The following is a 14,872-nucleotide window of genomic DNA, read 5'->3' on the forward strand; positions in this document are numbered from 1 at the left end:
AAGCACAGTTGTGTCCAACCCCACGGTAAGAGGAATCCGCAGCCAAGGTTGGTTATGGCGTCAGCTGCAGGCTGTTCCCTCGGGACAATCCCTTCCCAGCAGGGTTGTGCACGGGGTTGATACTCTGTCTTCCGAATTCCTGGAGGGCTGAAGCTTATTTGTACATCAAACAAGGCTCAGTTGGAGGCTAGCACGCAGAATTGTCCCCCTAACACAACTCAGCTGTGTGTGTATTTCATTGCAAAGAAAATACAGCCATGCCTTGCACCAGGTTCCCTCATCAGAGGCCACGACATCAGTGCTAAGTGCTCATCTGACTTCTGTGTGTTAAGAGGTGCACCAGGCAGGAGTCTGAATAAATGCAAATGTATTCAGAATAATCTGAAATATTTGGAGTTGCAGGCACAGGGGATCTGAGTCAAGCCACTTGGCCTAGTTTCTGTCACCCAAACACTAACCCTCTATAAATCATTAATTTCCAGACTGTTTATTATCCAGGGGAAGTAACAAAACAGGAGTAACACATAACACATCCTAAGAATGCCTTGTTCATTTTAAGAGCAAATAAAACTAAATAGCACCAAGTTGTTACCGATGCGGCCTACGAGGCCGAGCAGAACACAAAAAGGGGCCTTAATCAGACAGAGGCCACAAAATAAACAGGGGCAAAAAGAAGAGGAAAAAAGGCTTTGGACAAGAGTGACCACACGTAGACATCTTCACATAGATATTCTTTGTTTGCTGTCCCAGGGCAATTGGCCGTTCTGTGGTGGGGCTGTTGGAGCAGCGATGGTTTCCACAGCTGCTGCTGCTGCCCTCAGCCTCATTTCTCACAGGAATCATTTAACACCTCTCCCTGGGCAGAGAGCACAGCAGAGCCTCCCTCACAAGCAATATTCATCAATTCATTGCTGTGTCGGAAAAGCAAACTTCTGGCTGTTTGGTGAGCAGGGCCCGTCCCTGATGGGTTTGTCCTGTGCCACAGGAGCTGCCTGGGATGGGGCAGGGATGTTAATTCCCAGCTGAAGATGAGGAGGAGCAGAGGGATGATTATCTGAGCCAGGATTTCTCTCAAGTTCACCTTCCTGAGCAGCTCCAGGGGTGCAGAGCAGAGCACCCAGACCCTGCCCAGGCACAGGGACCCCTCTGACTCCAAAACGTCACCGGAGAGGTGGGAGCAGGAGCAAGAAAATGGGAAAAATGAGGTGGGAATTGTGATTTATTTAGTGGCCTTTCAATGGGTAGTGCTGACAGCTGGGAAATGCAGATCTCTTGGCAGGTCTGCTAATACAGCACAGCCAGGCTCTGAGCTGCCTCAGTCCTGCTGAACCTCCCCAGCCTGACTTTTTGTCAATTTAGCTTAAATGCCTTCCAACTTCCCCTAGTAAAAAGTCCTTTTCTGGGCAATATTTCAGAGTTTATATTGAGCTGGGTGTTCTGCTGGTCACACTTGTCAGGAAGGCATTGTACTTCCAAAAGTGATGTGAGCAAAACCGTAATCCAGGCCTCACACGTTATTTTGCTCCATATGTTATTGATTTTAATCTTTTAAGGTCCCAAAATACTATATATTTACAGTTGCCCTTTAAAGTTATTGTTAGCTACAAAATATTAGAAACATAGTTTCAGCTATAAAATGTATAATTAAATTAATCTTTACCATACTTTTTTTTACCTCACACAGGAAGCATTTTAGTCTGATGAATACCATGGACATATAATTAGTCCTTTATACCATAAACTAGATTATAACTTACACTGTCCACCCTGGCTCCAAAAATCCTTGCAGATTTTAATTCAATTGCTGCCCTTTATCTGGATGAAAGCATTTGAATTCAATTATTGGTTTGATTATTCAGGGTGGATTTGTGCCTTTGTATGGGTTAGATGTGGTGGCAGTTTTAAACACAGGTTTAGTGAGGTCTCAAATTAGGCACTTGCATCTATATTTAGGCAACTACCAGAGTTCAAATGCTGAACATCTGATTTTTGCAGCTGAGGTTTGCCTAAGCTGGGGTTTAATGGGAGTCAAGGCTGCATGATGAGAGTGAAGGGACACTAACTCCGAGGTGTGTCTGAATTCCAGTGAGAACTGGGCACCTGAAATGCTCAGACTCTTTTGAAAGCCTCCTTCCATGCCTGGCTGTACCCTTCAGTGCCTAAACCCCTTTCAAAACTTGGCAGGACACTTTGGGGAACTGTTTGTCAGCAAACCAAATAAAATCTCCTCATTCTCTGTGATTTGTCCTTTCCATGCCTGGGGAACTTTCAGCACTGAGACACCCCTGGAGGCAGATCTGCCCTTTTGTATTTCAGCTGAAGATGAGTTAGATGTGGTTGCAGATTAAAGACATTTTAGAGAGGGATTGTGAATGAGCCAGGATCTCCTGGTTTGGGGTGTCCCTCGCAGAGCTGGCTGGGGTTGATCCTGCAGGTCCGTGGGACAGAGCAGAGCCAGGTCATTTATCCTCCTCCTCCAGAGCCAGCCTGTGTTTATAGCAGCTTGTTTAGCTTACTCCTAATGCACATCCTAGGACCCACCTCTCATACACATCCCAAGACATGTTTATGAAAATTCTTTATAAGCAAAATATTTTACTCGCATTGAGCGAGTTCAGATAGAGAACAGCCTCAGCGCCACAGGCTGGTTCAACACCCTCCCTGTGCATCTTTTATTTAAGAATTCAGCCTTCAGCCCACCCACAGCAGGACCAGGAACTGGAACACGTGGCCAGTCCTGTGCTGGTTTCACTGTGATAAAACACCTCTTGGAGATGCAAAGGTGAGTGGTCAGCTGGAAAGAGGAGCTGGGATTTGCACCCAGGTTTGGATTTAACTCTTTAAATGTGTCTTTAGAGCAGGTAGTACATCCCTCTAGAAAGTGTATTCCTGAGCTGTGATCCTCCTTTGGCAGCTAATTTTGAAATCTGTTCCATCCAATGGGCTCCAATCATTGAGCTGCCTGAGCATCAACACCTGCCTTGATCCTAAAGAGCTCTTGGGCTCTTACAGAGCCCCCTGGCTCTGATTGTGGGTGCTCAGCACTTCTGAAAATCAGGCAAGAGGCTTTTAAAGATTAAACAATAGTCCAACTCCAGCAGGAAGTAAAATAATTTAAAATTTGCAGAGACACATAAAAAGGGGACGCGACATTCAAGAGATATTTTATTATATCAGACAGCAACTTCATAGGAAATGCTTTCTCAGGGAAGTGATTTATTGAAGTGTGGGATTCATGGCCACCAGACTGGCCATGAGCCTGCTTTGCCCTCCTCCTCATTCATATCTCACTGCAGGAAATGAGTAAATAATTCTAGTAGGTGCACTGGCCATTTTAGCCAGCCCTAAACCCGCCACATTATTTGGTGAGTTGTCCAGGAAACTCAAATTGGTGAACCTAAACCACAACACTTTTAAACTGATAAATATAATGAATCAAAGGCAAATTGGCAAATCTGTGGATCTGCCCACTCAGTTAAACTCAGTCTTGCTGAGGCATCTTTGTACCTCGAGGAATCTGTCACAGGGAGCCCATCGATCACGGGGACATCAGAATGTTTCACTTTATTCACCATTCCCTCACTTCCTGCCATCTATCTCCCTCAGCATTTCTTTTCCTTATTCTTGATACCTTTTCCAAGCTGTAGCTCCACAATCCATTGACCTGCTGTGATCATCAGACTAAAGCCAGAAAGAGACTGGAGCCCAGATTCCCAGCAGGCTGAAATCTGATTTCCTGCCTGTTTTATTCACCTATCATTGTCAGGATCTGGAAAACTGAATATTCACTGAGTTTAGATGAATAAATTCCACATAAGAGATAAACACAGCATTACACTCACAGTTTTTGGAGGAAAAAATCCCTATAGAGCACAGGCATACACACTACACTGCCAGATATTAGCTTAAGTTAACTCCAAAAGCTCCAAAATTACCTTAGAGTTATCTGAGACTTTAATATCTATGAATATATATATATATATACATGGGTTATATATAAATACTGGAAATATGTATATACTAGAAATATATATATACTAAAAATGTTCTGTTTACTTTCTGAGGGTTTATGACCTTAGGATGAACCACACCAAGACCCCACATTTTCAAGCTTTCCTTTATTATCCCATATTTTAAGATTACTTTAGAGATCTGTAGAAGAAAGGCTTCTCTTACAAGCATTTGTTTCTCTAGGAACTTCAGTTCTAAATGAAACCTCAAATACTGTGGGAGCTGGAAACCCGAAACCAAACAGTTTGTATCAAGAAAGTGCTCGATATGAACAGAGAGGGCTCTGAATAGCCCTCATTCATTTTCAAAATGACCATCAGCTGGCTCTGTAATTGTAGATCCCCAAAATTATGGAAGTTTGCAAAGATTTCCCCTCATGCCGTGAATTAAAACCCTTTTTCCTTGGCTTTTGAGCACCCACAGATGGAACTTCCACCATATTTCAAAGATAACAAAAGTACACGTAAGGTTTGGTTTGCATGTGAGATTGGATTGCCAGAGTTCAAGGATCACCTGGACAACACTCTCAGGTGGGGCTCTGGGGTGTGTGTGCAGGGCCAGGAGTTCCGTGATCCTTGTGGGTCCTTTACAACTAGGGAGATTCCGTGGTTCTATGGAATAAAATCAGTTTTTCCTGCAGTAAATGCTGAAAGCAGAGAGTAGAAGGGAGCTGATGGTTCACCAGCACTGTGGGGCCAGAGCTCAGGTGTTCCCCATCAGCCCACAGCCAATGAGCCCCTGCACCCATCCCACCTGAGCCCTGAACACCTTCATCCATCCCACCTGAGCCCTGAGCCCCTTCCACCCACCCCACCTGAGCCCTGAACACCTTCATCCATCCCACCTGAGCCCTGAACACCTTCATCCACCCCACCTGAGCTCTGGGCTCTGCTGGGGAACGAGGCAAGCTTTGGAGGATGGATGTGGGAGAAGATGCTGCTCTCTGGCTGTGGCACAGCGGGAGAGCTGGACACCCCACTCCCCAGGACTGAGTAAGATTGCAAAGGTGAGTTGAGGGATTCCTCTGTCCTTTCCCTCCTGCACTGCAGTGGCACTCCCTGGCCAGGCTGGCAGCTGGTAAAGCAGCTTCAGGGAGCAAATCCACTGCAGGGGAGGCTGCAGCACTCCTTGGGACAAGAAATCTGGTGTTTGTGCAGTGACAGGATCAAGCCTTGCCTTGTTACATGACATTTCAAGGCCTTACTAAATTCTTTATCTACACCAAAACTTATTTTGGTGCCACTGCCCCTGCTTAACTCTGCAAACACCTCAGTATTGGAGAGGCTGCTTAACCTTGGGGAGCACCCCCAGTGCAAAGCGGGGAGCAGAGGATTTTAGGGGATTTTCAGGGAATTATGCTCTGCTGTACAATCCATGGGGAGGTAAATCCAGCCTGGCCCAGGAAATGGATCCCAGGAACTTGGAGTACTCCTTGCAGGGCTGCTCTGGGCTATTCCAGCAGAATTCCTGGTGCTGCCCCAGCTCCATTCATACAGGCAGGGTTTGAAATAAGCCCAGCCTGGCCATGCCCAGCTCAGAGCTGCAGAGGCAAAGCCTGCCTGCTCTGAATTCAGTTTGCTTTAAGCACCACTCTGTTACTGCTGTTAAAAACAGAGCCAGACAAAGCTGGAGGGAGAAATCCCCGTGGTTCATATTTACACCCAACAGGCTTCCCCCCTTCTCCGGAAGAGTTACAAAATGCATTAATTGAGCTTCAGGGCGGCTGATAATTACATAATTGCAGACTAATTTCCCCTTTCCTAGAGGTGAAGTTACCCTGGTGGCAAAAAGACCCGCAGAGTCTTTTCAAAAGCAGAAATGCTCCTGCACAAACCAGAACAGATCCTGGGTGGGCAGGTTTGGGGCTGGTGGGCTCCAGCCCCATGTGAGGGCTGCCCCCCTCCCTGGAGGGACCCACGTGTGCTTTTTGTGGCCGTGGGATGAGGAAATGACCCAGCTGAGTCTGCAGCTTTTTTAATTTTTTTTCTTTACTGGGTTATTTTTCAGCCAGTGCAGCACAAAAAGAACAAAAGTGAGGTGGGAGCACAGGCTGGTGCTGCTCACGCTGACACTCGGATGTCACCGAGCTAAACTGGCACGTTTTGGCTCTGTGGGCTCAAAACCCTGTCCAGGTTTCCTTCCTCTGCCCATGCAGGCTGCCAGCAGGAATTTTGCTCATCCCATCGTGTAACTTCACATCAGGGCTGCAGGCTGGGCCTCCTGGGCTCTGCCATGCTCTGGTTTGACAGCCCTGAGTGCAGCGAGGACCAGGATAAAAACCAGGGGCAGGCTGAGGGGATGGGGCCCTGCTTACTGGCAGTGGGGATTCCATTTCTGCCAGAGGCATTAGCACCCCAAGTTCAGTCTCCTCAAGCCTTGATTTCACCCCAAATTCAGGCTCCTCAGCCTTGATTTCACTCCAAATTGAGGTTCTTCAAGCCTTGATTTCACCCCAAATTGAGGTTCCTCAGGCTTGATTTCACCCCAAATTCAAGCTCCTCAAGCTTTGATTTCACCCACAATTCAGGCTCCTCAGCCTTGATTTTACCCCAAATTCAGGCTCCTCAGCCTTGATTTCCCCATTTCTCACTCTGAATTCAGACAAGGACTCTTCAAAGCCAGAACCAGCCGTGGGTGTTTGGTAGGGAGTGATGAGGAGGTTCCACCTTGAGTTTTCTTTGTCTCACCTGCAGGCAGCACCCTGCACCTTGCTGGGCTCTTCCAGCCCCAGGCAATAACTTTATGCCACTGTAGGGAGGATAAATATTTGTGCATTTTTTGAGATTACCTCATCTGGTCTCTGAAAGCCCAAGTGCTTCCCAGTCTTTTGCTTCCCCTCCCCCCCAGAAATATATATATTTCTCAGCCATTTTAAAACTTGTGGCTTCAGACTCCAATAACAACTTGAAAAGGTTTGTAGGAAACAAGTCTGCAAATGTATTTAGTGTATGGAAAATGATTTTCTGAAGAACATACAAGATGTTCTATTTCACCTAATTCTCTGTATTGATTTCTGTGGCATCATCTTCTTCCTTCCCTTTTTCATCTTTTAATGCATTTCTATTTCTTCCGAACACACAAAACTCCCTGGTCCTTTTACAAAATAGAACAAAGAAGTTTTCCTTCCCAATCAGTAATTTCGTTTTCTTTTGTAATTGTAAAAAGAAACTCCTGAGAAATCAATACATTGTTTCCAAGTCGTACACAACTGGGAATGGAGCAAGCTTAGTAAATAAAGGAAATTGCAATTTTTTCCTCTCTTTGGTCACCCTTTAGCACACGCAAGGTGACTGCCAATCTCCTTGGTGCTTCCCACCCCAGCTACCCTCCCTTCCCTCCCTGAAAATTTTCAAGTTGATCCTGGAGATGAAAAGTTTGAAAAGAATTGTTCTTGGAGCCAAAATTCCTGATGTCCCAAATTACAGCAACCCCCACCCCGAAGTGGCTGGCTCCTCAGGGTAATCTGAGCCCTCTCAATTAACCAGCACCAAGATAAAGATTGCTCATGCTAAAGATGTCACATAACACCGGCCTTAGAAATTGGAAGATCTCAGCTACAGGGAAGATACCTGCTTGGCTGGATCAATAGTTTCAACATATATCAATATTTGGAGACGATTTACTCTCTTGATGTGCAAAATTGAGTGAATTTGTGCACCCAAATCTAACAAGAGCGGCTTCTTGTGGAAAAAACCTTTAATTAAAATGTATAAGGGACCATTTCCAGGTAAGAGCTCAGATCTCTTTGTGAGGCTTTTTGCCATCTGTAAAATCCCCACTCAGATTTTGGGAGCTCAGATGTGAGCTGCTTCCAGATCTTAAGGGGCAGAAAAGAGACGTTTTACCAGCTTGATTTGCACCTGCAATTAAACAGACACCCAGGCCAGGCTAATTTACACTGGAACTTAATGGCAAGCATAAATCTTGTGTATACAAATGATACATAAATAAAACCTCTCTCAGATACCCATGATCTGTTACACAAAGGAGCCAAGAGTCCCATATCTCCTTTTTATTCACATTTACAGGTCTCACTTTGGGCCGCAGAATTACTTAAGTGCATTTGTCTTTTTGCCTAAAAATACCTAACTGTGGGATGGCAAAAAAATAAATCAGGACCCAATTTGTCCTGGCACACTTTTAAACAGGGATGTTGTGAACAATTAATCAGCAAAAGGGTGTGGGGAAACACGAGGGTGTGGGTTACAATTTATTAACTGTTATTCCTGTGAAGGTGCTTTGCTGCTCTTGAGTTTTGGGGAAAAGAGCCAGGACTGAGTGTTGTGAGGAACAGGTCAGGGGATTGTGGTTTGCTGAGGCTGTTTTTTATTTTCTAAACCATATTTCATGTGTGGAAGGCACTTTGAGACTTCAGGGCTGAGCTGTGCACAACCACAGCAAAGCTGCTTTTGAGAGTGGCAAATTTCTGTGTAGACCAAAGGAGAGGGTGAAGAAAGGAAACATCCAAAAATGAACAAACAACACCCCAGGCTGGGTGTTCCCTCTGAAAATACCTCACATAATAACTTATTTCCATATAAAATTGAGTGTTTGGGGGCTTTGGGGAAGCCTGGATAAGGAGATTGAAGGAGGGGAAGATGTAGGCTGAAGTCATTTGGTGCCTGGACCAGGCTGGAGCATCCTCTCAGTAGCACTGGGATGTTCACAGAGGTTCAGGTTGAACTGACTGGGAACCTGGAGGGTGGAACTGAAATTCCCATGGCTCTCAGGGCTGGCCAGTTCCCAGGCAGGCACATTCTCTTTCTTCTCCCCCGAACTGTATTCACGAGGTGTTTTTCCCGCTCGGGTTATGAGCCTGCTGTTATTGTGATGAGCCTGTTCATGGTGTGACCTACTTAACCACTGGCTGGAGGCTCACAGGAGTGAAGGCCACAAACAGGAAGAGATATCATACAAAAAAAAGCAACAAAAATAAACAAATTTTTCAGGCTTTTGTCCTTTAGGTGCTGCAAGGTGTCAGGCACTGAGGCAGTGCTGGGAGCATTGTTCACCCAAGCGTTCCTTTCAAATGGAAATGTCTGCAAAAGCCCCAAGGAGCTCTTGGCTTAAACTCTGTCTCCTCCCTTATACCCCACAATAAAACCTGAGGCCTGTTAGTCCAGGCTTAGAACTCCTAAAACTTTAAAACTTCCTAAGTGTTAAAGCTTCTTTCAGGCACAGTTTTAGCCTCATCTGGCTGTGCCACCAGCCGAGATTAAAAAGTGGCAAGGTTACATCGCCTTCGAGTTGAATGTAAATCAGGAATCGGATTCAGGGGTCTGATTTAGGGGTTTTTACGAGTGAACTCTGTTAGAAAATATCTTTCTGGAGCTCCACGGGCCTGGCTGCATCCACACAGGAAACAGGCTCAAGGATTTCCAAAGGTTTGTTGATTTTTCAGCTTTCATGCTCTAAAGATATATTTCCTTTGAAGTGTCTCAAATAGGGTAGTATCCAATTATATTTGTAATCCCAATCTAATTCAATCAGGGACTCCAATTATAGCTGATCTGCCTCTTAATCTAGTTAAAGTCTGTGGAGTAGACTGGACCTTAGCTAACATAACTACATTAAAATGTAAGCTGTTGATCCAGGGATAACCAAGTTACAAGCCAGGACTAGCTGAAAAGTGGGAGGTTTGCAATGGAAATGGGCTCATCCTCCTTGAATCCAAACCCTGCACCAGCTCTCCTCGCAGCCAAATCCCTGCCAAGATTATAATTATGAAGGGCCTTAAAAAGTACTTTTATTGTGAGCCAAATACAACTGATTTAGCTTTGGCTGCTTGTTTTCCTCCTCTGGAATTCTTCATCCCAGCTACCCCAACACAGGGAGAGCCACATCCACAAGGGTATTACCTTGAAACTCTTTGGAGCCTTGCAGCTGCCTGGCACCTTCCCTGCTGCCCGTGTGGCCTTGGCACAGCTGGAATGGAGGCTGGCACAGCTGGAGTGCCAGGGTGGCACAGCTGGAATGGAGGGTGGCACAGCTGGAGCAGCCAGGGTAGCACAGCTGGAACAGCCAGAGTAGCACAGAAGGTGGCACAAATCCACCCTCACCTGTCACCCCAAGAGCCTCCTAAGGCACTCAGCTGAGCTGATGCACTCAGTTGTGTCCAATCTAAGTAGAGATATCAAATGATATTAAAAGTGAAATCCTAACTTCAGTGGGCTCATTCTGCTGTGGAACTTCAGCATCTCTGAAAATTCAGACAAAAATCCCTCAGTTCATTTAGAAGAATGGTATTGGAAATGTCATCAAGGCTGGAGATAATGCACTGAAATCTCAGTTTCTTGGGACAATTAGGCAGGCAGAACATACCTCCAGCTTTGAGTCTTGGACAGGAAATGAGCTGTAGGCAAGTTGGAATGGGGAGAAGGAAGGGATGAGCTTCTGCCACACTTTACTCTTGGTTCCAGATCTATAAATTGTGAGGAGGACAACGCTCAGAGTAAATGATGCAGATGCTGAAGAGGGATCATTCTGTTCTATCCCCTGCATGTCCCCTTCCTCCTGGCATAAAGAGTAGAGCACTAAATTTGATCATTTTAGATATTCAAGTCATCATTCCAAGCTAACACTTCATTAAAAAGAACTCAGACATTTGTATCCTTTTTTCTATCAGCTTTTATTTGGATAATTTTGTGTTGATTTCTATTCATGGTTTTAAGTGTTAATGTTTTGGTTTGGTTTTTTTTCCTATTGACTTCCAACCATAACAGCTGAAGACGGGATTTAGGGATTTCTTCTTGGTGATAATTTCTTTTTTTAACTAAAAGCTGAGTTGTCAAAGACCAGATGGCACCTCCCAAACCTGCTCTGAATCTCCACTAATAGTTGGTTGCCAGTCCTTCACAAAGTGTGGCATGAACCAAATTCACCCATATGGAAAATAGCCAAATTTAGAAGTGGGATATAACTGATAAAACTAATTGGAAAAACTGCTGTAGCAGAAGAAATGGAATTAGGTCTACCACATTAAAAAAAAATGTTATTAATCATAGTCATAAAAGCAGAAAATGAAAGCTAATTTTACTAAGTAAAAGCCCCCTGCTAAGTGGTATTTTGACATCTGAAAATAATTCAGTTTCGATCTCGGTGCTCCTCTGACACAAGCGAGGAAATTGATAATTCTCTCTCGAGTTGCTGTTTCAAGCCATCTCCACACAAAGATTTTCTCTGCAAGTACCTAGAACCAAACCCAGTCCCTTGCCAGGACAGGCAGGTGTTCCTGTGCCTTTCAGGAGCTGCTTTTTGGGATAACACAGAGTGGAACAACAAATGGATTATGGAGCAGCACTGCCTGCAGTTATCCGAGGCAAGGACACAGGGGAGGGTGCTCATTTGCTACCCATTAATTCGCATTTTCACTGCCATCAGATTCAATATTTCACTGCCACATTCAGATATTGCTTGGTACTCCCTGAAAATAAGAAAAAAAAGTGCCTCAGAATCCAATTCCAAACTGGATGCAGGGGATTCAGCACAGGCTGTGGCAGCCTTGATGTGCCCTCACAGCACTGCTGCCCCTACATCCCCCCTGAAAATGGGATAATAACGAGACATCTCCCAAGGCTCCATTACAGCAGAGTGCTAAAAGAAAGGGCTTGTGTACCTTGTCTGGGAGGAAAGGATCTCACAGGATTCCTGTTACTCTCCCTGATGTATCACTGGGCCATGAAATTCAAAGAAGACAGCAGACAAAGCCAAGTTACACCTACCTCTGATCTTAGGTTTGTTCAGAAGCAAGTAAGTGTTTGAAATTGAACAAATATTGCAGGGGAGGGGGAACATTATTCACTTCACACCCATTCCAAAAAATACCAGTGCTCCTGGGGAAAGCTGGACCTCTTACTCTCCGATTGCATCTGACAATAACACAAGATATTGCACAAGGACACGTTTCACACAGAGAGAAATCAGAGCTGATAAAGTTTACTCCTGCGCAGGTGAAACGCTTGGGCATTTTAACAAACACCCAGAGATTTGTTTGTTTACCTCCTAACCCACATGCCTCTCATTCCTCCTGGCTGGGAGCTCCTTGGTGGGTCTTTCAAAAAGTTAAAATCCCTGTGTTATTTCCCTCGTGTGGGAGAGCTGAGCTCAGAAAGAAAGTTTCTAACTTTGGCCCAAAGCTTAGTAATGAACAGAGTACCCCATGATTATATTGGCCTGAAAACAGATATAAAAAACCCAGGAACATGGCTCAGGTGATAGCTCAGTGGTGTTTGCACTAACAGCTCCCACATGGAGCCACTGTTGTGGCTGCATTATCTGCAGCTGGACCAAAAGCACCACCAGGTCAAGCAGGGAGTTGTTCCCTGAGCCGTGGCTGAGGTTCCTAAAGGATTGTTCTCCATCCTTCTCCCTCTCCTCACTGTTTTCCCTGCTCAGCCCCACTCCGGTGCCCTCTGCCTTGCTGGCTGCCTCCTGGGTAAGGTTTGAACCCTAATTCTTGCTGCCAATGACCTCTTCAATTTGGATCTTTCTTCTCTCTCCAGGTGATGATTGTCACAGCATTCACACAAACTCGTCTTCATAACCTCTCCCCTGTGATCAGCATTGACCAAGGTGCTCAGCAGCTGCTAGGAAGGAAGATGGAGGATGGACTGAGGGAAAACATAAACTTTATTTTGCTATACAAGAGGGAAAACATCCTTCTATTATCATCGTTATAATGGAATAACAGGTGTTTAAAGAGGAGTCTCCTGGGTTTGGATTGGGATAGATTGTAGTCTGGAGGAGTCACTGCCCTTGCCAACATTCAATTTAACACCCTTAGGAACTGCTTCTAAATTTGAATGTCTGGGTCTCTGCACTCAACCTTGATTAACTGGCCCAACAACGAATGTTAATCACCCTGATTTACATTGCCTGCAGAGCTATGGTCAACTTGATATCAGCAACCTGCAGCTCCCTTAACATGTTCCAACGGGGAACTTCCAGAGTCTTGCAGGCAGTGGAGGTGAGCCCTGGGAGCCTGCACTGCGAGGTTTGTCTGGCAGGGAGCTGCAGTCAGGGGCAGGGCAGGAATACCTCAGCCAACTGAACTGCTGTGCCTCTAAGAGCTTTTGTGGCTCTCCAAGCTCTCAAGATGTAGTTAACACAACGTTTGGAGTTACATTTGGATTCTGAATACATAAAAAAAGACTTAAGCTTTAAACTTGTGTGTTCTTCCCAGCAACAAACTGAGCTGGTCGGAGGAGCCAGCGCAGGATTTGAGACAATGTCCTTTATGTGGCTGGGAGCCAGTAAGTGTGCACAGACACACACAAGATACATTCAGCAGACACCCCATCGGATTTTTCCACAGATGAGACCATTTTGCAGCGACATTCTGGAGGACAGGAAGCCCCAGGGCTGGGCAGAGCCAGCTGCTGGCCACAGCTCCTGGTGGCAGGAGTTCCACATGCTGCTGAGGAAAATCTCCTGTTATCACTGCGAGCTGCGCCGGCTGCTCCTGGAAATTCGCCTATCAACCACCATGCTGCAGCTCTGTTGGTGGCAGAAGATTGTTCCTCTGGACTTTTCTTAAAAAAATAAATAAAATGTCAAGCCTGAAAAGGAAGCCTGCTATTTTTCAAATCCAGGAGCTGTAATCATGCTAATCCATATGATCGTGCTAAAGCCAAGCAAAATGCCTTTTGCATATGATGTAATCAGCCAGGGCAGCCTATTTATAACCACCACAGGCTGGGAACACCTTCCCAGAAAAATACAATCAGGACAGCTTTCCCTTGGTCACATTCTTCCTCTTCCTCCCCGTGTTTTTCACTTTCTTTGTGCTCTTTCGCCTACTTTTGCTGCGGTCCCTGCCTTAAATACAGCAACTTCTTAATTTTTATTTTAAACTAATGCTTCCCGTGCTTTCTATTTTATCCGTGTTTTGGAGCCGTGCTGAGTGAAATCTGTGTCCTGTGAAATCAATACCAGAACTTCTATTGATTTCATATAATATATTCCTTTAAATTCAGTACAAATGCTCCACAGGAGTTGTCTATTTTAAGTATGGATCTACTGTACATGGCTGTCAGTCTCTCAGCTGGATACATAAACCAGCGTGGTTTAATAAATTCATTGGTGTGGCTTGGGAGCTTTCTGTGTAATAACTGAAAATTTGTTGGTCAAACTGAGCATATCAAGTGTAAAAGGAGAGGATTCATCAATGTGAATATCTATCTGTGGATCGATTGGTATCAATCTTGTTTAACAGTCTATTTCCTCAGGACACACTTTGGGAACAAAGAGCATTTCAAACTGTTGGTTAAACAAACAAATATAGAGAAGCTCCTTGGGCAACATGGGGGTGGAGTAAACACCAGATAAAAATGGTCAGCGATTTCAAATACCTGATAATCTCTCCCATTTTATAATAGTAAATACAGAGCTTCTCTTGATGAAATGTTCCCATTAAAGTGCATCAAGAGTGGGGGTATGAAACCATTTCTTGCCTGCAGAAGAAAGTGACCTGGAAACCAAAATTTGTCCCCTGACCTCCATGTTCAGTAGCTGTCCAAGGAGGAGGGTGACACCTTCTGCTCTGCAGGATCTGTGTTATCCTTAGCTAAATAAAACCCCCTTGTGAGACTTCATAAAAACAGAACCAGCCCCCGAGAGGATACAGCCCAAATCAGATGGGGATGCACCGCTTACCTTCATCTACAACATTAAGATATTTTATGTCTATCCCATCCAGGTCCCCCCTCCTCAAGCACCACCACAGTAAAAAGAATCCTGGCCAGTACTCGGCATGACTGTGCACAAGCACAGATTTAACAGGGAGTAAATGTTGTATGGCCCCCGGAGGTTTTGCAGGGTAAAAGTGCCAGTAAAGCACCAGGTGAAAGGAGCTGTGGTGTTG

General features: G+C 45.1%; 1 long non-coding RNA gene across 1 annotated transcript; it reads left to right on the top strand.

Annotated features, from left to right (window-relative positions):
- The first annotated feature begins 4,908 nt into the window (after nt 1-4,908).
- On the top strand, nt 4,909-13,953 carry LOC148182833 (uncharacterized). The gene is made up of 2 exons (XR_015774172.1): nt 4,909-5,017; nt 12,513-13,953. It is a non-coding gene; the product is annotated as an uncharacterized LOC148182833 (long non-coding RNA).
- Nucleotides 13,954-14,872: the final 919 nt, after the last annotated feature.

Source organism: Pseudopodoces humilis, chromosome 19 (genome assembly GCF_049639895.1).
Source record: "Pseudopodoces humilis isolate 2021_Gansu_Grassland_sample_001 chromosome 19, ASM4963989v1, whole genome shotgun sequence".
NCBI classification, from domain to species: Eukaryota; Metazoa; Chordata; class Aves; order Passeriformes; family Paridae; genus Pseudopodoces; species Pseudopodoces humilis.